This window comes from Ornithodoros turicata, chromosome 5 (genome assembly GCF_037126465.1).
Source record: "Ornithodoros turicata isolate Travis chromosome 5, ASM3712646v1, whole genome shotgun sequence".
In the NCBI taxonomy this organism is placed as follows: domain Eukaryota; kingdom Metazoa; phylum Arthropoda; class Arachnida; order Ixodida; family Argasidae; genus Ornithodoros; species Ornithodoros turicata.
The window spans coordinates 13,588,925-13,611,152 of NC_088205.1; the positions used below are offsets into that span (position 1 = coordinate 13,588,925).

At 45.9% G+C, this 22,228-nt stretch overlaps 1 protein-coding gene and 1 long non-coding RNA gene across 2 annotated transcripts in view; one reads left to right on the forward strand and one right to left on the reverse strand.

The window, feature by feature from the left end:
- Nucleotides 1-22,228, reverse strand: part of LOC135394079 (tyramine receptor 1-like) — a 228,470-nt gene that overhangs the window by 143,648 nt on the left and 62,594 nt on the right. Inside the window, exon 2 of the mRNA XM_064624558.1 lies at nt 1,696-1,732. The gene's annotated coding sequence lies outside the window, so the exon portion shown is untranslated. The remainder of the gene's footprint in view (nt 1-1,695; nt 1,733-22,228) is intronic.
- LOC135394080 (uncharacterized) overlaps nt 258-22,228 on the forward strand; it is an 83,764-nt gene continuing 61,793 nt past the window's right edge. The window contains exons 1-2 of the long non-coding RNA XR_010422763.1: nt 258-306; nt 373-444. This is a non-coding gene — a long non-coding RNA (uncharacterized LOC135394080). The remainder of the gene's footprint in view (nt 307-372; nt 445-22,228) is intronic.

Genomic DNA, 22,228 nt, shown 5'->3' on the forward strand with positions numbered 1-22,228 from the left:
GAAAAAGCGTCTAAAAGTCGACGCTGTGCCGACCATCTTTCCCAACCGTAGAGTGCAGGTAAGACTATCTTGTCGCTCCATGCAGTTTTAACTGCGCAATGTTCGGTTATTATAATGAAAGAATAGTTGAGAATCAAGCGAGATGGTGATATAACCCGGAAACAGGAACATACTTTCTGTCTGTGTCCTTTCCAGGTTCGTTGGTCGTGTGTTCTTTTGTCGTGTTTGTGACCACCTGTGACCACGTGTTTGTGACACCTGAAGCCCTTCCTAACGGCGATGTAAGTACTTGCAGCATCATGGAAGGTACACATTCTCTCAGCAGCATAATGGCAGAATGTTGCACGCTTTCTAATCAACGTGTTTTTATAGAGACGCAGGTGATGGACGCAGATTTCCATGGCAGCACTCCAGTTTCTGCTGTACCGAAAGATGTTTTAGAAGGTGAGTACCAATCACGCGAGTTCTGGGACTTTTACTGAGGGTGCACACTCAGAGTAGCACACCTGCGGGTGCCTGGTATCAGCAGCAGTACTGTCGTTACCACAGCTACCACTCCAGTTCTTTTTTTTTTTCTTCTGTTTCTGTTTTCTCACTGCATACAGGATTCTTTTCATTTTCTTCTGTGCAGCCGTTGCACTAGATGGGCTAGGCTTGCAGCCCTTAGTGCCCTACTAAACTGTGAGCGAGTATGGATTGGTCTACACTCTGGTGTAGTCATGACATTGAAGCAACGTTGCAAATGTGGTCCAATGTGGAGCAAAATTTTGCTACATTTGTTAACATTATTATAATATTACCAAAAGTGGGTCAACGTTACTATCCATTTTACAATGTTCCTGCAACGTTGCAGTGCAATCTTTCTCCAGTGTTGTTAGGGAACAGTGTCTGAACGTTCCTCAGTCACCTTAGAGCAACATTACTCATCCATGCACCACACCGTACCTTATGGTCGTGTAATCTTTTGCAAGAGAGTTGTGAAACAAACCTTGCATGAACATCGGTAATGTCCCCTTGAAAATTTTTTGCCACCAATGATGCTTGAGAACATTTCCGCAACGTTGAGACAGCTCCCCATCCACATTCCTTCAACACCAATACAACACGGAGGGAACGTTTCTGTTATGATGTTGCAACACTGAGACAGCATCACAGCCATGTTCTGTCAACACAAGTAAAATATGAAGGCAACATTTATGTTATTTTGCTTATTGGACAATTCTAGATGACGTAAACGTTCCTGAGTTGTTTGCATGCTGAAAAGTGAAAACGTTCGTAACATAACATTTTCGTCATGCCGATTTTTTTTTTTTTTTCTGAGAACACAATGATCGCGAATGTGCGGATGTACTCAATATCTGCGCGGGTGCGGATACACATTTGTCAACAAGCGCGCTTTAGGAAGCGGATAATGTCAATTTTACCCGCGCTCACCTCTAGCTATATAAATGGTATACAGAAGCTAGATTAGATATGTTCGCTTATCGGAAGGACCGTTGTGGCTCCCGTATTTTTAAACGAGGAACCACCGGACCATTCCAACCACGCAGTCGAAAGCGTCGTCCGTCGCTCGCTCGTCTTTCGTTCAACTCATTTTGTGTGCTGACACTAATTGCGTTTCTTTGTCTGGAAAGCAGACGCTCCCGACAGTTGGAATGTAAATGATACACCCGAGTAGAGACTGGCTTCCCTTACCTCGTAGCTTGTCTGTCGTCAGAATGTGCGCTGCGTTCTGAAAGGAAGAACAGAGGGCGTAAGAATCGATGCTTCGCCAGCGCTACAGCGTATGTATTTTTTAGAAGGGACCTGACAAGGGAGACCTAAGATTAATTTCCTCGAGAATGAGGACAAGTACATAGGACAACGTACGCAATCAGAGTCGCTGTGTACTCTTTTACCATGCAATTGTCCTCATTCTCTGGGGAAGAAATACTATGTCTATAGGTTACATCAGCCTGCATGCCCAATTCTTCTGTTCTGTCTACATTACTGACAATACTGTAGCTCTTCGGAATGACCCCAAGTGGCAATAAAAAAGAGGGAGGGAGAGAGGGTGGAAATGAAAAGGAACAGATAGACGCTGTCAAGTTGGTGGATTAAATTCATAATGAAAAAGCTTGGGCGTGGGTGGATGGATGGACGACACAGTAAAGCGAGTTAGAAGCTGAGGAACGGGTCTCACTCTTTTATTCTTCCTCCTCCGCCTCTTCCGCCTCAGCGGCGAAACATCCCACTACATCATCATTACTTATTTGTTGTTGTTGATCCTCCTCCGTGCACTGTATAAGTTACTAAAGTTCATTGCTGGCTTGAACGGCTTTTCTGCCGTCCACGCTCAGGCTTGTTCATTATGGACTTGCGAAAACTGCAACAGGTTTTGGACCTGTTTATAAACAATAAAAGACATTTCCCCCTGTAGACTGTGGGGCACTAACTGAATGAATACTTGAAATATTAATTCTTTAATCTTTGCCTGCTGCTATCACCCTTGGAATAAAATAATAATGGTGGTGGTGGTGATGTCGAGAGGGCTTGCCGTTTTGGCCTCACAGAGGTGGGTGGGCAACGTCCCTATTGAAGCCCTGGGGAATGTGCGTCCTGGGTCGACTTCTCTGGGAACTGTGCCGACATACGTCTTAAAGCGTCTGAGAAAAAAAAAAACGTGCCGTGGTGCCGTGAATCGTGCAGTGATGGTACACGTAAGGTTTTGTCTGCCTATAGTATGGCGACATGTTGCACGTGCCGTAGGGTAGGACTTGCGGATAATTTCGACCACCTGGGGTTCTTTTCGAGGTGCACCGGAAATCTCCGACACGCGGTGCTGGAAGCAATGTTTACCTCCCCCGCATTGCTACCGTGCTCGGCTGGGTTTCAACCGTTGGAGGCATTGGACGTATTTCTCTATGGGGTAAGAGATATCAGGTACTGATTGTTGAGGTTTCTTATTGGCCCAAGAACTCATCATAAGCGTGAACCCATAATATCAGTGGTTATGTGACTCTGTGTCAAGATGGTAGTAGTTAGCATCCAAGCCGTGGTTGTAAATTGACCTCTCCCTCTTTGTAAACAAATGACGTCATGGTGTTCGACAGCGCCACCAGTTCGGTAGAGTTGAACTATGCTCGAAGCTAGGGGCGAACAAGGTCGCGCCTGAACGCCACGGTTTGAGGGGATTACGATGGTCGCTGACGGGGACGCGACCTTCGGTCCTACTTTTCTTTCAATAGACCTCTACCAGAGAAACGTCATCATGACGTTGGTAGACAGAGTGAAACGGAAACAAATTGGAAGGGGAGGGCTGGGTTTCACGAATGGCCACTTGTTCGCTGCCTCCTATTGAAAGAAAATTAGGACTGAAGGTCGCGTCCCTTTCAAGGACCATCGTAATCCCCTCAAGAACGTGGCCTTTGAGCACGACCTTGTTCGCCTCTAGCTTCGAGCGTAGTTCTACCAAATTGGTGGCGCTGTCGAACACTATGACATCATTTGTTTACAAACAGGGAGAGGGGCCATTCGTGGAACCCAGCCCTCCTCTTCCAATTTGTTTCGGTTTCAGTCTGTCTGCCAACGTCATGATGACGTTTCTTAGGTAGAGGTTTATTGTCGCGACTAGCGACTTTAACGGGAGCTTCTTTCGAGATGTGTACCGAGAGGTACTCAGTCTTCGTGCTTTTGAATATGTTCCCGCTATGCATTCATAAGTACTTTCGTAAGCATGTTACGTACAAATACGTTTGCAGGATAAGTACAGTTTGAGTAGGCTGGCGTTTGAGTATCGTTAGGGAATGAAACAACACAACCGCGGCTGCCAATGTATCGCGTCACATATGGTTTCTTCGTACTGCTAAATCACAAAGAAATGCTAATACAGCAATATTTGAATAGCAACCTTGAGCTTGAGGGCGACGAAAAGAACGACACGACATGAAGACTCAAATTTTCACCAGCTCGCGCCGTCATTTGTTCAGTTTATACTGAACTCATTCAGTTCAAACTGAACTCGTTCCACTTGAACGTCTTTCAATAGCGAGTTTTAGTATCTCGTGCGCTATCGCCCTTGCCTACGTAAAGGATAGCGTTGGTGGTTCTGCGCACGCGCAAGACACAAGCGGAGCTTTGCGCATTGCGCAGAACCACCGCGCTATCTCTTACGTACGCAAAGGCGACAGCGTACGTTGTACTAAAACTCATTAATAGAGAGTTTTAGTGCATCGTCCGCCATCGCCTTTGCGTACGTAAGGAATAACGTTGGGGGTTCTGCGCACACGTAAGAAAAAAATAGAGCTCCGCGCACTGCACGGAACCACCACGCCATTCCTTACGTACGCAAAGGCGATAGCGTACGTTATACTAAAACTCACTAATGTCTCACAGGTAATGGGGTAGCGTACTGCATCCCAGTGGCGAAACACTCCATGTCATCGTCAACGTCCACTTGTTTTTGTTGTGTTCGTTACGGGCAATTTACGAATTTCTGATGACGTAACGAACTGAGTTTTTTTCTTTTTTTCAATCAATCTATCAATCAATCAGTCGACTGCCCAAGGTAGCGTGTTCAGAGCGTTAAATACGATGTACAGTGTGTTGAGATTTCATCGCACGTTGAAGAACCCTCAACTGGGCAAAATTACTCCACACACCGACCAGTGTAGCCTCGCTCATAATCATAGTTGTCTCACGGCGTAAACTGACGAATTATCTTTATCAATCCATCAATTATTCCATTCTTGCCAGTAATGCGCACGAGACATCACTACGGAAAATAAGGGCGACGAGAGTAATTGACATCAAGATGATCGCCCCCTAGCGAAGGAAGGAAAAGTTTGAGCAGCCTCCGTGTCCGCATAAAGGCTTTCTTTCCGTCAGAGCATCCGAAGAGTGTACCGCCTAATGCGTGTCGAATTCGTGGTAGCGCCACTAATGAAGGCATGCGGCCCCGTGGATACTTTCGATCTTGTTTGCCGAGGTGCAACTCGGACAATGTTCCCGAGTGGTTTCCGTTTCCCGGACTCGTTTACGAGTGCAATCATTTGGCCTGCTTTCCTTTTTTTCTTTCTTCTTTTACGAGGACGTTAAGAAAGGAAATTTCACTGGCCAGAACAAATGAAAGTCGACACGGATCGAATTAAGATCGACGGATCGACTATACGGGCGATAAAGAAGGAAACTTCGAATAACGGCACGCTTCGAGAGAGCCCTCCCAGAGGTTTTACGGTGACTGTTGTCACTCTATTAACTTTTCTTCTTTTGTGTGTGTGTATGTGTGTGTCCTCGTCGAAGGAAATTGAAATTAATCTTTGAGGCGGCGATTGCATCGGGAATAAGGACCGAGTGGTTTCGTTGTTTCAAGGACGCCGTCGACGATCAGTTCAAGCATTTTCAGTGCTGATTTTTCGCGGGTAGGGTATTTTCCAAGTTCCTCATTAGGCGAGTTTTAGGAAAACGTAGAAGTTTCACGAGAACGTTTCCCAAACATGGTAACCCAATCGCCTGATTCGTTTGGAGTGGCTGACGTCACGTTGCTGATATCTTATTGATTGACTGCGATATGTAGTCTGAATCGGAGGACGCTTACGATTCTCTAAAACCCCCTGTTTTCTCGCACTGCAAAGATCATCTGTGGCATCGAAGCTTTCGTTAAAGCTCTACGGAATATGTTAAAGTCGCGTATAGTTTTGAAGGTTTCAGTTTTGCTACCTTAAAAGAAGAAAACAAGAAGGCAACAATAGGGGCATAGTTTTACCATTCCGCGTATCTTTATGTAGGACTAGGTATATGGGTGGTACAAGAAATGAAACGATGTTGATTGGATAGAATCGTACACGTCAAGCACCAGATAAAGGACGACGAGATAGGCAGGACTGAGGTACATAGGACGAGGTTTGAACTTTTGTATTGTTTGCATTTGTGGTATTGTTTTGTGACATGTAATTTCCAAAGTTACCTGAACTCTTCCTATTGCGTGATCCTACCCTGGAGTAGATTTAGATTTTCCTGCCTGTCACAGTGTTCCCATTTTTTCGTGGCATGTCGTTTCCCAAATTATCTACACACTTCCTGGCGTGATCCTACCTGATTGGTCTAACTTTAGATTTCTTACCGGCCACCGGGCTCCATTTTTTTCGCGACATGTCAATTCCCAAATTACAGCCCGTATACCTAGCGCGTTTCGTACCTCGGTTTAAAACTCTACGTTTCCCTGCCGGCCACTGGGTTCGATTTATTCGTGAATTTTCAATTCTCATATTACCCACACCTCCGTATCTAGTGCGGGGATGTCGTAGTTCTACCCAAGGCGCTGAGGGCACTTGAAGATATTCTACATACAACCAGGCTTATGGACATTCTATGACTCGCTGAATGTGTGCTGTGTGTGCCCCCAGCGATTCCGACATTTTACACTCACTTGGTCGAAACTTTTGAACTGCATGGTGAACTCCATCATCATCTCTGTTCCTCTATGGTCATCACCTCTTTGTTTTCTCATCATCTGTTTGTACTTTCTGTGTGTAAGCGTACTGAGGTAGCCAGTTCGACTTCGTCGAAACTTAAACCCCATTTTTCTCTTTTATCACATCACCATCACCATCGTAGTTCTGCCTAAAAGGGAGAAGAGGAAGGGGAAAAAAAAAAAAAAGAAACTCCCTCTCGGGATAAACAACGAAATGAGACAACAGCAAGCAGCAGAGGATTAGTGCTGTAATGCTTTCTGGATGTCAGAAGCAGCCGTCTCTCAGGAATTCGGGGATCCTTTATTGCAGGAAGAAATGGAAGCAACGCGACCCTTGGCGGCTACATGTGACCAAAAATAACAATTTCTAGTGGGAAAAAAACAGTGAAATCCGCAGTGCACAATGGGACAAACTGGTGGTCGGATCGTTTTCGTTTTTCTGCTAAAGCCGACAATGCCGCTGCTTCCGATGAAAAGTTCTCGTTACTATGACCTTCGGAACAATTTAGACTCGATACAGATAATTGTTTTTTCTACGAAACGTAATGGATTTTTGTTTTTATGGCGCGAGGATGACGGTGATGCCGTCCTCGTGTTCAAAGGCGGAAATCTAAAATCGACTAAAATAATTTGCGACGCATGATTCCTTCATGATATATAGTACCGATATCTGCGCTCAGTTTTAAGCATCGGTACCGGTGCTCGCTACGGAGTTTTGAAGTGTTATCGTAGTTTATCGAAGCCCACACTCTCTGTGAGAGGCAGTTACGAGATTACGAACGAGCAATAATGATTCTCCTTTTTTCCTTTGTTAGAAAATGTTAGGGTTAATATTCATGTTCATCAGTGCGTAAACGACTTCTACCGAGGCTACCGAAGCTAAGTTTTTGGTAGCTTATAGAGTAGTCCACAAGTTTCTTGTGAAACACCTCTTAAGAGTGCCAGTAACAATGCCGCGATATGATCATGATACCCGATAAACCCTTCTAAACCCTTCCTCTTTCCTTCATCCCTTCTCCCACCCTCTCAAGTATGTGTAATATCATCAGCTATAGTAAAAGTGCTGTCTCGTTTACGTCCGTCTGCTGTGTGAACTCTTCGGTCGTTCAGTTAAGAATCAAGCTTTAATTCAAGTGCACATGATACAGAACTTAACGCTAGACTGTAGAGCATTGCCTCGGTTAAACACTGTCTTCCAATGGGCATATTCTGCACAACGTTTGATTGAGTGCACGCCGTGAAGCTTTTCTCTGAACAAGAAAAGTAAACCACATTTACATATCCGGTTTGGGTTTTGTAGTAATGGCCCGTTCCACCATACAGCGCTTTGTTCCACAGCGCTGCACCACAGCACTGCAAAACAGCGCTGTATTTCCACTGCGGGGTTCGCACTTGCAGCGCTTGTCCCAGCGCTGTACTTGGGGATCTCACGTGATCGTACGTGATCGTACCGTCAGGTGAACGCGGCGCCGCGTTCTCATTGGTTCAGGGAGCCTATCGCTGGGAGACAGCGATGGGAAAGTTCACCGAAGCTCAACTTCGCCAAGCGCTGTTTTCCATCGAGTCGCAGCCGGGAGAGGACGGAAAAACAGCGCTGTTTTCCAGTGCTCTGGAGCAAAGCGCTGTATGTCGGAACGCTTTTGACGCAGTGCGTAGACACAGCGTTCTGCCGCTGTCTGCAAGGGCGGTGATGCGGTGACAGTCGGCGAAGACTGCTCCACGCTTGTTCTGTACGCTGTTCCGACATACACCGGAAAGGCCTGTTCCGCTAATATAGCACCATAAAAAAGCGCGCAAAGAAAGCACTCACTATTATTGGACGGTTCACACTTGCAAAGTGGCGCTAGCGCTATTGTTTAGTGGAAGTTCCGTGGCCGTTTCTGCTGTCTCCCATCATGACGCCTCCGGGGTTGGACAGCATGCGGATGAACCAATGCGATCGCCGTGCCGTGAAACGCGGAAGCGAAACAACTCCACGACTTCCGCGACGTCATCGCTCAAAAGCCTCCTCATTGGCTAACACGAATGTAGCGCTAACATTAGCGCTGAAAGAGTTGACATGAGCTCAACTCCGGCGAAAGCTAATTTTTAGCGGTTTGGAGCACTGCGAGGAGAAACATATGGCGCTATTTTCTAGCGCTATATAACAAATCGCTATATGTCGGAACAGGCCTTAAGCGTCTTATCCGGCTTTCACCAATATCGGCAGAAGACCACACGGGTCTTATATCTGGCGTTACTGCCTGGTCAATTGGTTCTCGTCTGCGTCCGCCGTATCGCGGCAAATATGTCCGCGTCGCCAGCATTATAGCAGTCACAACTTTGCGGATGTCACAGGGCTGTGTGACCGAGGCGAAAGCGTTGAGGACTGCATCGAGAATTGCTCGAATATACATCTCAACCCTTCTCGAACCTTTGGCACCAGCGACATGGCGGTATGTCGGGTACGTCGTTCGCTCGTCCGTGGCAGGTATAAGGTTATGTTCAAGACTGGGAGGTGGCGGGTTCGAATCCTTCCGAATGCTGTGCTGCCCTCGCTTTCTCCGGTACACTTTCCAGACGAATGTCGTCACAGTTCCCGCTGAAGTCGGCCCAAGACGCATACTACCCCCCCGTCACGCTGTCCTCTCTCCATTTGTACGCTGCTCATAGCTACGGTTGCTTCGCGGTGTTAACACCGAATTAAAAAATCGAATCTGTGGATTCAATAGAGAGGTCTGCCATAAAAAAAGTTTTGTCGAAATATTAGGGTGTTTTAGTATAGCGTTTGTTGGAAACGCAAACGCAAAACGTGAACGCTATATCGGACGCAAAGGGCCCGTCCGCACAGTGCTTATAGAATAGCGCTCCCGTGACGCAAGGCTGCTGGCTTCCAGCCGTAACGGCGCTGCAAGCGACGGACACAAGGCTGCTGGCTTGCGTCCGTCGCCGTTACGGCTAGAAGTGAAGACATAAAAAAAGAGTAGAAAATCAAAAACACAGAGGAATCACTTTTTCAAAGCATGCTTTGTTGTCCATAATAAAAATATATGCTGTCGCAAGCCAACTCGCGGTTTTCTTGTGAATTACTTCGTGACGTTCAGCAGACGACGGAATGTTCATGCAGTTTCTCGTCCGCGAGAACAGTGCAGACCCGCAACACCAGCTTTGCGCGGACCCGCAATTTCCAATAAATAGCGAGCTCGGGCAAAACGCAAACACTGAGTTTACGTTCTGGGCATGCGCAGTGGCGGTTACGCTATTTATCGCGCACGCAAAGCTCCTGAGTCCGCTATTCTTGTCATGGTTGTGGGCACACCTGAGACAAAAAAGAAGTAGTGGGGAAAACACGCAGGGTGTGTCGTAACGGGCACGGACGGAGGAGCACGGGCGATTGAGTTCTGGAAGAGAAGTACTCCTGGCTGACCGTCGGCATCGTCTTGGAGTCCTACCGCCTGGCTCTAGGTTCCAACTTCGACCTGGTCCTGGGTTCCTGGTTCCGGCTGCGGGTCTGCCCCACCGGGTTCTTGCCTCTGGCTCTGGATTGCTTGGCTGCTGGCGTTGCGCTGTCCGCCCCGAGGGTTACCCATGCTCACAGTAAAGTTTCTGCTTACAACCTTGTTTGACTCTGTCTCATCCTGGCTTCTATCCGAACTACCCTGAGGGCTCTGGCGTCCACGTCCAGTGTAGGCACTGTGCACTGACTCGCTGGCACGTGGGTTGATTCACAGCCTGCTGCATCACAATTCTAAAGCTCCCTATGTTCGTGATGATTTAAAGCATCATAGGGAATCAGCGACTTGCAGTTGCTTAGTGGTATTGCCTATCATCGCATCGCTGGACCGATAATAGTACCCTGGAGATGGTGCAGAAGCTGCAGATAACAGGAGCTTTACATAAAAGCTTACTAATTTAATTACCATGAATTAACTGTGAAATGCACGTTGGGTCTCATAATTTCAAATTGCCCTCTACGAATACTTGAATCCCGACACAGAAAATGCATAATAGCGCAGGACCGGCATCTACTGCGTCAAAACCTCGTTCTTTGAACAGTAATTTCATGCCACGAGACCTGGCAAGCGAAAGTCATCCGAGCGCTTCTGCACTAGATGTACGTATCACGTCGCACGTCATAATAAATTCATCGTCCAGCACTGCGTCGAGATGCAGTAGAAGACATTGCGCGCCTTGTGAAAGTGGATCAGAGCACTATTGTCTAACTGTCGCAGTTTGGCCGAAGGGCACGATGTGTTGTTTGGGTTCCTCGGAAGCGCTCCCTGCACAGGAAGGGATTGCTTTGAAATGTCGTTTGATCTGTCACTGTCGAGTTCTTATTGCGGCAGGTTACCTGCAGCTGGGAGATATTTCAGATTTTCCAGTATAGCAGACTCCCGTTAAAAACAGATTTGAGTTGAGATCCGCACTCTTAGAGAAAAGGGTGGAGTAGTTACACCTTTGAGGAGGTAATAGTTGTCGTATATATATATATATATATATATATATATAAAGAGAGGAAAAAAGCCAGCCCCAGCCATCCGCATCGTTCCATGAGTATCTATATATATATATATATATATATATAGTTGTCGGTGTTATATACGTTGTGTCTAAAAGGTTGAAATGTTCTACCTGCTACCTCACTCACTGCCACTAATGATAGGGTTACTGCTTCTGATTCGATGAGCGAGGTGGGCGTACGCCTTTTTGTAGCAATTTGGATATATGATAATTGCATTTACCACCCTTTTACACCCTTTGTCAGACGCTATGTCGACCACGTTTTTATGTGAAGTTCTGTTTTTAGTCAACTGTGCCCACATCTGTGAGGCCGACAACGACAAGCCCTTTCAAAACCACCACCTGTTTTTAGATTGTACATATTGCTCTATTATGGGGCATATTTTTCATCGTATACGTTGTCGCCTGTCTCCAAAGGAACGTCAAACATGCAATCATCGCGAAACTGTTCGAGACTGGCGCGGATTCCGCAGACGAGAGTTACGTAACGCACTTCGTGCATTTTTTTTTGGCGCACGTATTAGTGGGGCGCATAGCGAGGCTACGACGCAAATTCTATCAGAACCCCGTAACGATTGGCGGTATCCCAAAATACGTCGGAACATTTCGTCCACTTCGAGCCACTATGTTGGGTTGGAGGCGACTGTATTACGTGAACAGTTTGAATTGCGCTGTCCTCCTCTTCAATTCCTCACAGAATGGACAAACATTGCCATTACAGCGGGAAGATTTTTCGAAGAAGGGCATCAAACAGGAACATCTTTGAAATAAAACGGCTTTAACGTCCTTTTACTGGGAGAGCCCTTCTGTTTTACGATGCCATTCCAGAGCGTTGAATGAGCGACGCGCTCCTAATTGATGGCCGGGGAAAGGATGACCTTTCCTCAAACTGCCATTATGTACCTGCTTCACGAGGGGAACATCCCCAATGGTATTTCCTTGCCCAGCCATGCCCAGAAATAAAATATGCACGTCGAGCTTAATGGTAATATTCTATTTCTCTCGTATCATTGTAATAATAGCCGGATATTATTATTTCGCTTTCAAGCAGCTCTAGTTTAACTTGAAGACGATAAGCGGTGCACTTGAGGCTTATCCACTTCTTGATGGAATAACATTTTTATCGCATTTAGAATGCCAAGAAAAGAGTTGCATGCGTTGTTCTTTCCGCGGGAGCAGCTAATCAAACAACTTTATTGCGAGATGATGAATGAATGGGGAGTTTCATCGCCAGGGGCGGTGCTTAATCATCTTAATGCGAGGCATCATCTTAATGCTTCAGTTTGTTAATGAGTTAAATTGGGGGTATGTAAAGTTAAAATACGTGGAGGGTTTGGTCGCAGTTATGAGGATCTCCTACTCAGCATTCATGTGCTGTGGCGGCAGGCAGTAGCAAATGAATGAATCAGAGTCAGAGTCATGGTCACGTTCATGTCTGACTTTTGGGGAATAAATACCGTTTGCAAACTAGTAGGTCAAAAATTAAATTGCGTGCTACTTATGTAGCCGAGATTCAGCGAGTGGAAGTAATTAAGCACGTCAGGAACTAACTAAGGCGATACTGGCTAGGGTCGGATTGTAGGAATTGGCCGAGAAAATCAGTTCCCGTAATATAATATTCTTGATAACAGATGGAATCAAGTGGAACAATCGTGGAACATTCAGTGCAACAAAATATAGGTCGAGCAATCCATCTTTGCGGAAGGAGACCACATTACAAAAAGGAACACCTTTTCATCACATTCACATCCGGAAAGCATATGACAAAACGTCGCCTTTCTTTATTTTTTCATAATCGGCATCTCTTCGTTGCACCGGGAGCGTCTGACAAAGTGCTCGATGCAGCACGTACTAAGCGTGACGTGGGCAACATATTCCCCAGTCTGGGGCGAAGACAAAGGGGACGAACAAACAAACGTACAACACCTGTGCTTTATATGAAGGGAAATGCCTCAGGACGAGAGCCGCCGATATTTCGAACAGAGACTGTTCTTCAGAAGAAGAACAGTCTCTGTTCGAAATATCGGCAGCTCTCGTCCTGAGGCAATTCCCTTCATGCTTCCCAACCGGTTTGCTGGATTTCTACTCGTCTACAACATCTGTGCTTTGTTCGTCATTTCATCTTCACTCCAAACGGTTCCGTGACATTTCATCGAACGCGTTTCATTGAACGCCATTTCGTCGAAAAATAGATGTTACATCGAACGCCGACTCATCGAACGCCGTTTGATCGAATCGGTGGCCGCCGCTTTTTCTTGCGACAACAAACTTGAAATACGTATAAGGCTCTGCTGACCAAACCTTGGTCAGGAGTCGATGAAACGTCGTTCAGTGAAATGGGCGGACACCCAAACTCAGGGATATGTTGCCCACTTCAAGTTTACGCCATCTCGCTTGCATAATCACGATCACGTTATCAACGGTCCTCTAGCGCCCTCTACTGTGCCTCCTACACGCGATTACATCTGACGATGTTGCCATCTGACCTACAAACATTCAGTTCGATTTAGAACCTTATCGCATTAGCGATAGACAAGCGTGTAGCTCCTGGGAATGGTCCATTCCACCCTGCGGGCGAGCCAATAAACGAAATCCCGTAATTAAACTAAAATTCCCCGCAGACCGATGGGAAGGTTTCGTCTTAATTTGTTTCCAGCGGAAGCATGCAAGCATGACTTCAATTACGATGATGTTTGCAATTGGAGATAACGGACTTGCTGGGAGTAATGAGCAGGTACATTGAGTAAGCCCGCTATCGCGTGTCGGAAAGTCGGGTCTTTTCGAACGACATCTCCCGCTACATTTGGCGAATGGGCGCAGAGTGGATCTGCAAACACTGGGTGTATACGGAACAAGTAGACAGAAAAGCAGTTGATCAGCGTCCTCTCTATTTGTTTCCGGCGGATAATGTTTGCCCTGTATCGTCTTGTTTACCGAGAGTCCCTGCCATCGCCATCTTTCCTCTCCTGCGACTTACTACAGTGGTTGGGCACTCGGTGCTAACAGTGTAGTAAGCCAACGACAATAGAATAACAGTAATAGGTAATTGCCTTTAGACAGTGCTATGTTACGTGTGCGTAAACGCATCTATCGGCTACATGGCCCTGCTTTGGGATCTGCCTATAGATAACGTGCTCGGTTGTTTGTGCTTTCAGTTAGCGAGACTACAGCTGCAACCCACAGTTCTGGAGCCCCTCTCTATAGAAAAGCGAACAGAGTATGACCTTTGCGTAGCAATTGAAACCTCACCATGTCGAACAGACGAGTAGAAGGCATGCGAGTTGATGTAGATTACTTGAAATTGGCGATAGCATTTCCTCGAGGATGAGGAGCACACGAAAAGACGACACGAACGAACAACTCAAACCAGCAAAGCGAACATTTATTCCTGAAGAAATCAAAGTAGGTGACAGGAGGTTGAGCAAAGAGGACGCCACGGTCACACGGGGTTGGCTAATAATTAGCGGCCTGTGAATTATTTGGCGCGCTTCTAAGTGACCACGGGAAACATCGTCTGTCACATCGCATACATCGTATATTGGCTTTTGGGCCATAAAGGGTCACAGTTCGTACACGAGAGAACATGTCTCGCTAGCTTTGCACTTTGGGTGTTCTTTTCAACGTCGTTAAAATGTTCGCGGAGTCGATCATTAACACATCTCTCAGCCTGGCCAATGCAGCGTGAGCTACATGAGACTACAGCCTTTCTACAGGGAACGAAGATTTTGGAATGTTTGGAGTCAGATTTTTGCAGATTCGGGTCGTATGAGTGAAGTGAGATATAGAGAGTTCGTGATTTATAGAATAAGCAACACGGAACCCGTGAGGTGAAGCAAGCTTCCCTGAAGAGTGTAACATGTTATGGAAAAACTGGAAAGACAACTCTTGCTCTGATGACAGGGAGAGTTATGTGGTGTCGGGATTATTTTAATTACGTATGTTTCACAACGGTTTGAACACGTAACCTGCTTGTTGTAACCTCGAGATCTGTCGCGCTGCACAGAATAAGACGGAGGTAAGACAGGATTTGACCACGCTGTTTTTCATCGATTTGGGGTGGTAACTGTGCTTGGGTAGCAAGGGCACGGGGTCTAATCTGCCGTATTCCCAACAAAGTACGTCGTCTGTCTGAAGCGTGAGATCGAGGAACCGTAGTGAGTAAGTTGAGGGAAATTAATGGGTAAATGAGCGGTCAGTTCATTGTAGTTGGAGGAGGGGAATTATATCAAGGAGACTAGAGGAGTTCGGGGATATCACCAATACGTCTTTGACATAACCCGGTACAAGTGACTCTGGGCTTCTGGCACACCAACCAGTCAAGATACCTTCAAGTTTAATTATCTAAGATTTTCTTTTGTTAAGCTTAGGGGCAATTAAAGAGCCAATGCATAAGCCTTTCTTTTGATTGTACAAATTCCCTTCAAGCTCCACCACGCTAGACTGCAAATATAGGGAAACCAAATCTAATGACGTTTGTGAGGTGATACCGGCATTGATTTGGAAGGGGATTAGATTTTTTTCAATCGAGGATTTTAAGCGTGTATGTATTACGCTCACCACGTATTACTCAAGGAAAGGAATTTTCAGAAGGCTTATCAACACCCCGACGTTTATTGGTTGGCTTACTGTCCGATGATATTATTTTCCTTGGGTTTAGCGTTACTGCGCCTTTACGAGCAAAAACCGATAACTAATTTCCTAAAACATGCAATCTTGAATTGTGACTCCGTAAGAAAAGAACGAAACAGCGCCTGTACTTGAGGCGATGAACCTCCGAATGACATCTTCGTACTTAAGGTGTCTATGGGATTTTTTGTCCGTACTCTCAATATTTTAGTATGGTGCGCGTACCACCCCGACAACTAAAGGCTCGGCCATACTTAGCAGAGCGCACAACTTTCAATGCCCAACACTCTCTTCGAAAGAGCAAGTATGGGTGGCTTCACTTATCGCAACGGTGCGCGGCAGGCAAAGCACGATATACAGGAGGATTTATGTTCCCGCTTGTAGTCTACTGATCGTCGCTTCTCCGGTTTTTCTTTTTCTTTTTTCGTGTGTGTGTGTGTTGGGGGGGTGGGGGGGCTATATTTAATAGAAGACAAGAAAAAAAACGAGGAAAGGCCAGCCAAACGAGTGTCGGATTGCTGTTACACGAATAAGTGCTAAACAAGATGAGTGATAAAAAAGAGAGGCGAGTGAAGGTTGAGAGGGACGAGAGAAAGAAAAACAATCAAAAAGATGTGACTAATGTGCGTGAGGGTGAGATGTGAGGGTGGTACTGACGGATGAGGTGACACAAGACTTTAGCATCAGAAGAAACCTTGAGCCTGAGGGCGGAGAGGACAACCAGACACACACACGCAGGGTAAAATAATAAGTTTAAATAATAACTAATAATAGTTATATAAATATATATAATAAATAATAAATAATAATAAGTTCAACAATAATAAAAATAAAGAGTTTGAGGTAACTCGTTACTGTAACTAAGTTACTTTTTTTGGTAACTTGTAACTTAACTCGGTACGTTTGCGCCGTGGTAACTTTCAGAGGAACTCGTTCCTGTTTGAGGTAACTTTGCCAAAGTAAGTTAAGTTAAGTTCCAAGTTACTTTTAATTCGCTTTTCACTCACGTCCACATATTTTCTTGGTTTCTCTCCTGTTCCTTCATTGCATTTTTTGGCATAAAACGTGATATTCAATCAATGACAGTATTTTATTCAGAAAGTAAGAACCGCTGCCATTGAAATGAAGCTGGAGCATTGTACGCCCACAGGGCGTAAGATGCATAGTTTAGACCTCTACCAGAGAAACGTCATCATGACGTTGGTAGACAGACTGACACCGAAACAAATCGGAAGGAGAGGGCTGGGTTTCACGATCGGGCACTTGTTTGCTGCCTCCTATTGAAAGAAAAGTAGGACCGAAGGACGTGTCCCTTCCAGGGACCATCGTAGTCCCATCAAAAACGTGGCTTTCGGGCGCGACCTTGTTCACCTCTAGCTTCGAGCGCAGTTCAACTCTACCAAATTTGTGGAGCTGTCGAACACTATAACGTCATTTGCTTACAAACAGGGAGAGGTCTAATGTTGGACATAAACGAAAACGATCTAAGCGTGTTGCAATCCTCAGCAGGCAACTCAATGTCTAACTCAACTGCTCACGCGCGCTGCACCTGCGTAATGCTATTTTGTGTTCGAAGTAACTCGTTCTTTTTTTAAGTGACTCCGTAACTGCGAGTTACGTTTCAGGCTGAAGAAATTTGTTATTAACTTAGTTACATTTTTCACACGGTAACTTAACTCGTAACGAGTTCTTTTTGACGGGTAACTTCTCAATCTATGGGCAAAAATCTATGGGCAATGGGCAAAAATTTCAGCCCTCCGTGTGTGTGTGGTTGTCCTCTCCGTCCTCAGGCTCGAGGTTTCTCCTGATGCATCTACACCAGCTGACCGCCATCCTTTCAGTTTTATCTACAAGACTTCAGGTCACAGGCAGTGCATAACCTCCGAATTCATAGATGTGGCTCGATCAAGGCTTGACTTGCAGCTGCCTTCGAAGAGCGTCAATGCACTTCAGACACCCTCCTCGGCTTGAAGCGTTCTTACGCAGCCAGCTCGACCTGACACGTGTAGTGAAAATGTCAAGTCAGCGCTTGGGATACCTTGAACCCGACTTGGATAGCGCTCCAGTACGGCAGCCTCGGGAAGCCACATGACACTAAGAGTTTTGCCTTGTCTTGGCGTTACATGACCTGTTTTTTTTAATTCCGTGTTAGCGCCGCGAAGCAACTGTGGCTATGAGCGGAGCACAGACGTGGACAGATGGAAAGAGGACAGCAGGAAGGAGTGGGGAACAGAGGGGTTAGTATGCGTCCTGGGCCGAGCTCATGGGGAACTGTACCGACGTTCATCTGGAAAGTCTTCGGAAAAACCGAGGGAAAACCTGAGACAGCACAGCCGGTGACAGGTTTCGAACCCGTGTCACCTCCCAGTCTCGGCGTGGAAAGCGATCATCCAACCACTATACCACAGGAGCTGGTACATGACCTGGTGCATCATCGGTTTGTTTACAGGGCCTTTGCACAAGCGTTGGTGCCAGACGACAGGTGTGGCACATATTATCAGTCCTGACGCCGAGAAATGTCGCCTTTTCATATTGCAAAGCAAATTTTGAGTGCAAACTTGTGCGAAAATCTCGCTCCCAGACGCAGTTAAAGTTAGCAGGCTACAACTTCATGAGGTAAGCAAGAAGGAGGGATCGTGAAACACGTAATCCGTCTTCAGCGAGGGCAGGTCTTTGCGCAGACATGCACAAGTCAAGATGCAGCTTCAAGTCAGTGTTATGTACGTGAATTCGGGGGTAAGACCTGCGTCGCGTAAGAATTTCAAACCTGCTTTGGTCACGGACTATTGTGGACGGTGCAGTATACTGGACCGAGTAAAGTCTGTGCTCTGCAGCTCTAGAAGGCTTCGTCTGAGGGTGGCTCAAGGGGTGTCGAATCTGCGGCAGTGAAAGATAATGTGTGGAATATCAGCTTCAACAGCGCAAGTAGGACATATAGGCGACCCATCTTGCTGAAAAGCAGAAGGGTTCTGGCGACATTAAGTGGGCGGTAAGGAAGGCGGTGGGCAGGGGTGGGCCTCGGTTGGCTACGGAAAGGCAACTTTTAGTGTTTCTTAATTCGGTTTATGTTATGTTAGTTATAGAGGAAGAGGAATATGCAGTACCTTTCTTATTGTGAAGAAGATAATATATTTAATAATTCCGGGCGTTACGTCGCGAGCCAACTATGATCATCAGCGACGCCATAGTGGTCGGTACGCCAATCAATTTTGCCCACCTGAGGGCTCTTTAACGTGCGCCGAAATCTCGACATACAGCACACCGTATTTAACGTACCTCGCGGAAGACGGCGCGTCAGAGCAACGTCACCTGCCACCAAGTTGTTAGCGTCCTCGGCTGGGTTCGAACACGCAACATTGAGATCGCTAGGCGACCACACTGCCAATTTTGTGAACAAGATCAGACCCAAGTTTTTTTTTTTCTTTATGCTAGGCATAAAGTTAAGCGTACGTGGCAGTGATGCACCCTGACGACCAGTATGTAAGGTTAAGTCGCGGTTCTCATACGGGCAATCGGTCATCGCCTGCATCTGATTCTTTATGCCGTTCAAGGTGACCCGGGTTCGAATCCGGGCGCCGGCTGTGCTCTTTGGGTATTCTCTCTGGGTTTTCCTTAGACGCTTCAAAGTGGGACTCCGCAACAAAATCTCCACAAAGATTGTGACACAGCAGTAACCCTTTGGGTGTCAGGAACATACATTCGAAATATCGCGTTCCCAAACTGCGCAGATTTTATTCGAACGAATTATTACGAAGTGAGCGCTTCGCCTGTGTGAAGCAAGAGGGCGCTGAAAGGAACACTGCTGACGTTATCCGGCATGGATGAATGCAAGCTTCGTAGCAGACGACAATGCTGGGTGGCGTCACAGTATCTTCCTCCGGGCGAACCGCTGTGCGCTTTGCATTTTGGTTTCGGTTTGGTATTGTCATCATTTACGAATTAATTACTCGCACAAAATGAATGCGAATGTTGTATTCGGTATCAAGGGAGCGGTCCGTGTTCGGTATGATGCTCACCTAATTTTTTTCGAAACCTTGCGAAGTCTCCCTTTAAGACAAATGTCCGCTGTCCCCTCTGAAGTCGGCCCAGGACGCACTATCCCTCCCTGCGATAGTCGCGACGTTGCACGCCTGAGCGTGGCCGACTACGGCAAGCAGTTCTATCGCTACCACCGTTCAAGTCTTCTTTGATGGTCGTCTGTAAGATCGCTTCGTATCTTCAAAGTCACTGTCAACAAAGATAAAGTATTGCAGTTGGAGGTCGCTCTTTCTGGTCTATTTGTCTCGGTTGCTTGCTACGACGCGGTGCCATAGCTTGGATTTCATGAGAGTCGTTTAAAATATTCCACCTCCTCTACGGCACACGTATTCGTGACTCCGTATTGATTTATTGAGATATAAAAAAATGTGGAGACGTGAGAACTGTATTCTACGGTGCGTAGCACTAAAGTACAGTACAGTCAAACGTAAGTTGATTTTGTTTTCTCCCTCTGGTTCCTGAATCTTCTTGAAATGGCAGACGCCGAGAACCCTTTCAGTTTGCGACATCGTTTCATGTTCAGGTCAAAATAATGAGATAGTTTCTAAGGCGAAGTGCAAGAAGTGAATATCCCAGATGTTTTTGTTTAATATTTATTCGACACACTTTTTTTTTATGAAAGAAGCTAATAGAGCTGCATAAGTTTCGTTTTCGCAGGTGGGTTATACGGCAAGGCGGACGTGCTATAGGACGGCATAACCACCTACTGGACGACTAAGTAAACTAAAATTCGTTAACTTATTAATTTTATGTTTTGTGAGAAATGCGAGATAGCAAAATTGGAGCCAGTCATTATTCAAATCCATCGTCCTTACTAACACCCTGCGAAGTGGACGTACCTCATCGCATCGTCATTCGTGTAGTAGTAATAGTTGTTGTAGTAGTAATAGTTGTAGTAGTAATAGTAATAGTAGTAATCTTTCATCGTTAATAGTTGTTGTTGTACTTCGAAATGTAAGCTACCAAATTTCGCTATGCAAATGAGCCGAAATCAGAACTACGCAGTTCTCTCGCAGTGAGTGGATCCAATTCAGCTGTGTCGCATTTCCTTGAAAATATCTAATTAACACGTTAATTAATGCATCTTGGCTAACTAGCCATCGAGTAGTTGCATACGCTGTCCTACAGGATGTCCTCATGGCCGTACAATCCAACTGCGAAAACGAAATTTATGCAGCTCTAACAGTTTTTCTTTTTTTTTAAACAACACATCTGTGTGGAATAAAAAGAAAACACTCTGTATATACATGCTTCAATATTATTGCGCCGTAACTCCGACCAAAATAAGAATCCCGCATTGTGAGCTTACGAGGCCGTAAAAATGATAAACGAATCGATACATGCGACGAGTGGCGCCACGAGGCGTTATGAAAGATAGACGCACTCATCTTGTCTCACGTTTAAAATGGCTTTGAACATCCTGAGCCAGACATAGCGTCGGATATGAGAGCCGAATGAGGTAGTGTTTCGTATTACGTCAAAGATATGTTTGTGTTTGTGGTTCTTGCAATTTCTGTTTTATGCTATGTACGGATACCGACTTGTGAATCGGATTTGTTGCGACATTTCATTAGCGGCGTAATAGCGTTTATTTCTCGACGGCACCCAAACAGCTCGATACGTTTGAAATACGACAAGCGTTTCGTGTGAAGAGCAGTGAAACTTTTTGTGTGTGTTATTCAAAACGCAGTAAATAAAAGATGTTCAACTTTGTGCTCAAATAGCTGACACTACAGCATCTTGATGTGATACACGTATCGCGGAATAGAGTTTTTGCTGTATGTTCCGTTTTCTGTCACCGCCGATGGCTCGTCTTCTGTTTTTGATGTGCCGGATGATGGTGTCACCCGTGCATTCCAGCTGTCTCATTATGCGTCTTCCATGGCGACAGAAGTTTATGGCGTTGTTAAAGCTCTGAAATATCTGAGGTCTTGTCCTCCTCGCGGTTGTAGGAACGAAGTAGCGTATCCCCGAAATAACTTCCCCGCACCCTTGATGCGATATACCCGAGTACGAAACAACACGTGGAGATATTGCCCATATTTGGTGAAAAAATCACAAGTCGCGACATAACAAGCGGTGAAATAACTCTTCCTGAAATTCTAACCTCCAATTCTAATTCTTCCAGTGCTAAATAATATGTGCCGCTATAGCGCTGTAATCGTGCCAAAATATAGCATCCAACGTTATGACATGTGGTGAGGTAACCTTCCAGAACTCCCACAGTAGAACAGGCTTTTTAATTATTGGGGGGGAGGAGAGATATGTTTAATGCTGATAAAAAGAAAGAAAACAGGAGGGAAAGGTTAGCCATGATGTAGGCTTGCTGTTCCCAAATGCAAGCAAACAAACGAACAAAAGGAAGATAAAAGCAGCAGAGACACAGAAAATTATGAAGAAATACACAAAGGGACAGCTCCTTCACTAATGATTGTGCAGACAGTCATGTAAAAAGTATCAGAGAGTACCAAAGAATTTAGATTCCCGAAGGAATCGTGTCAGCGCAGACGTGACTTCAGCGTGCTGAGTAGGGCCAAGTAGCACCGCGAGGGGGGTGGGGGAGCTCTCGGTAGCCTAGATGAGCGAGACTGCGCCGGAGACTGGATTGGTGAT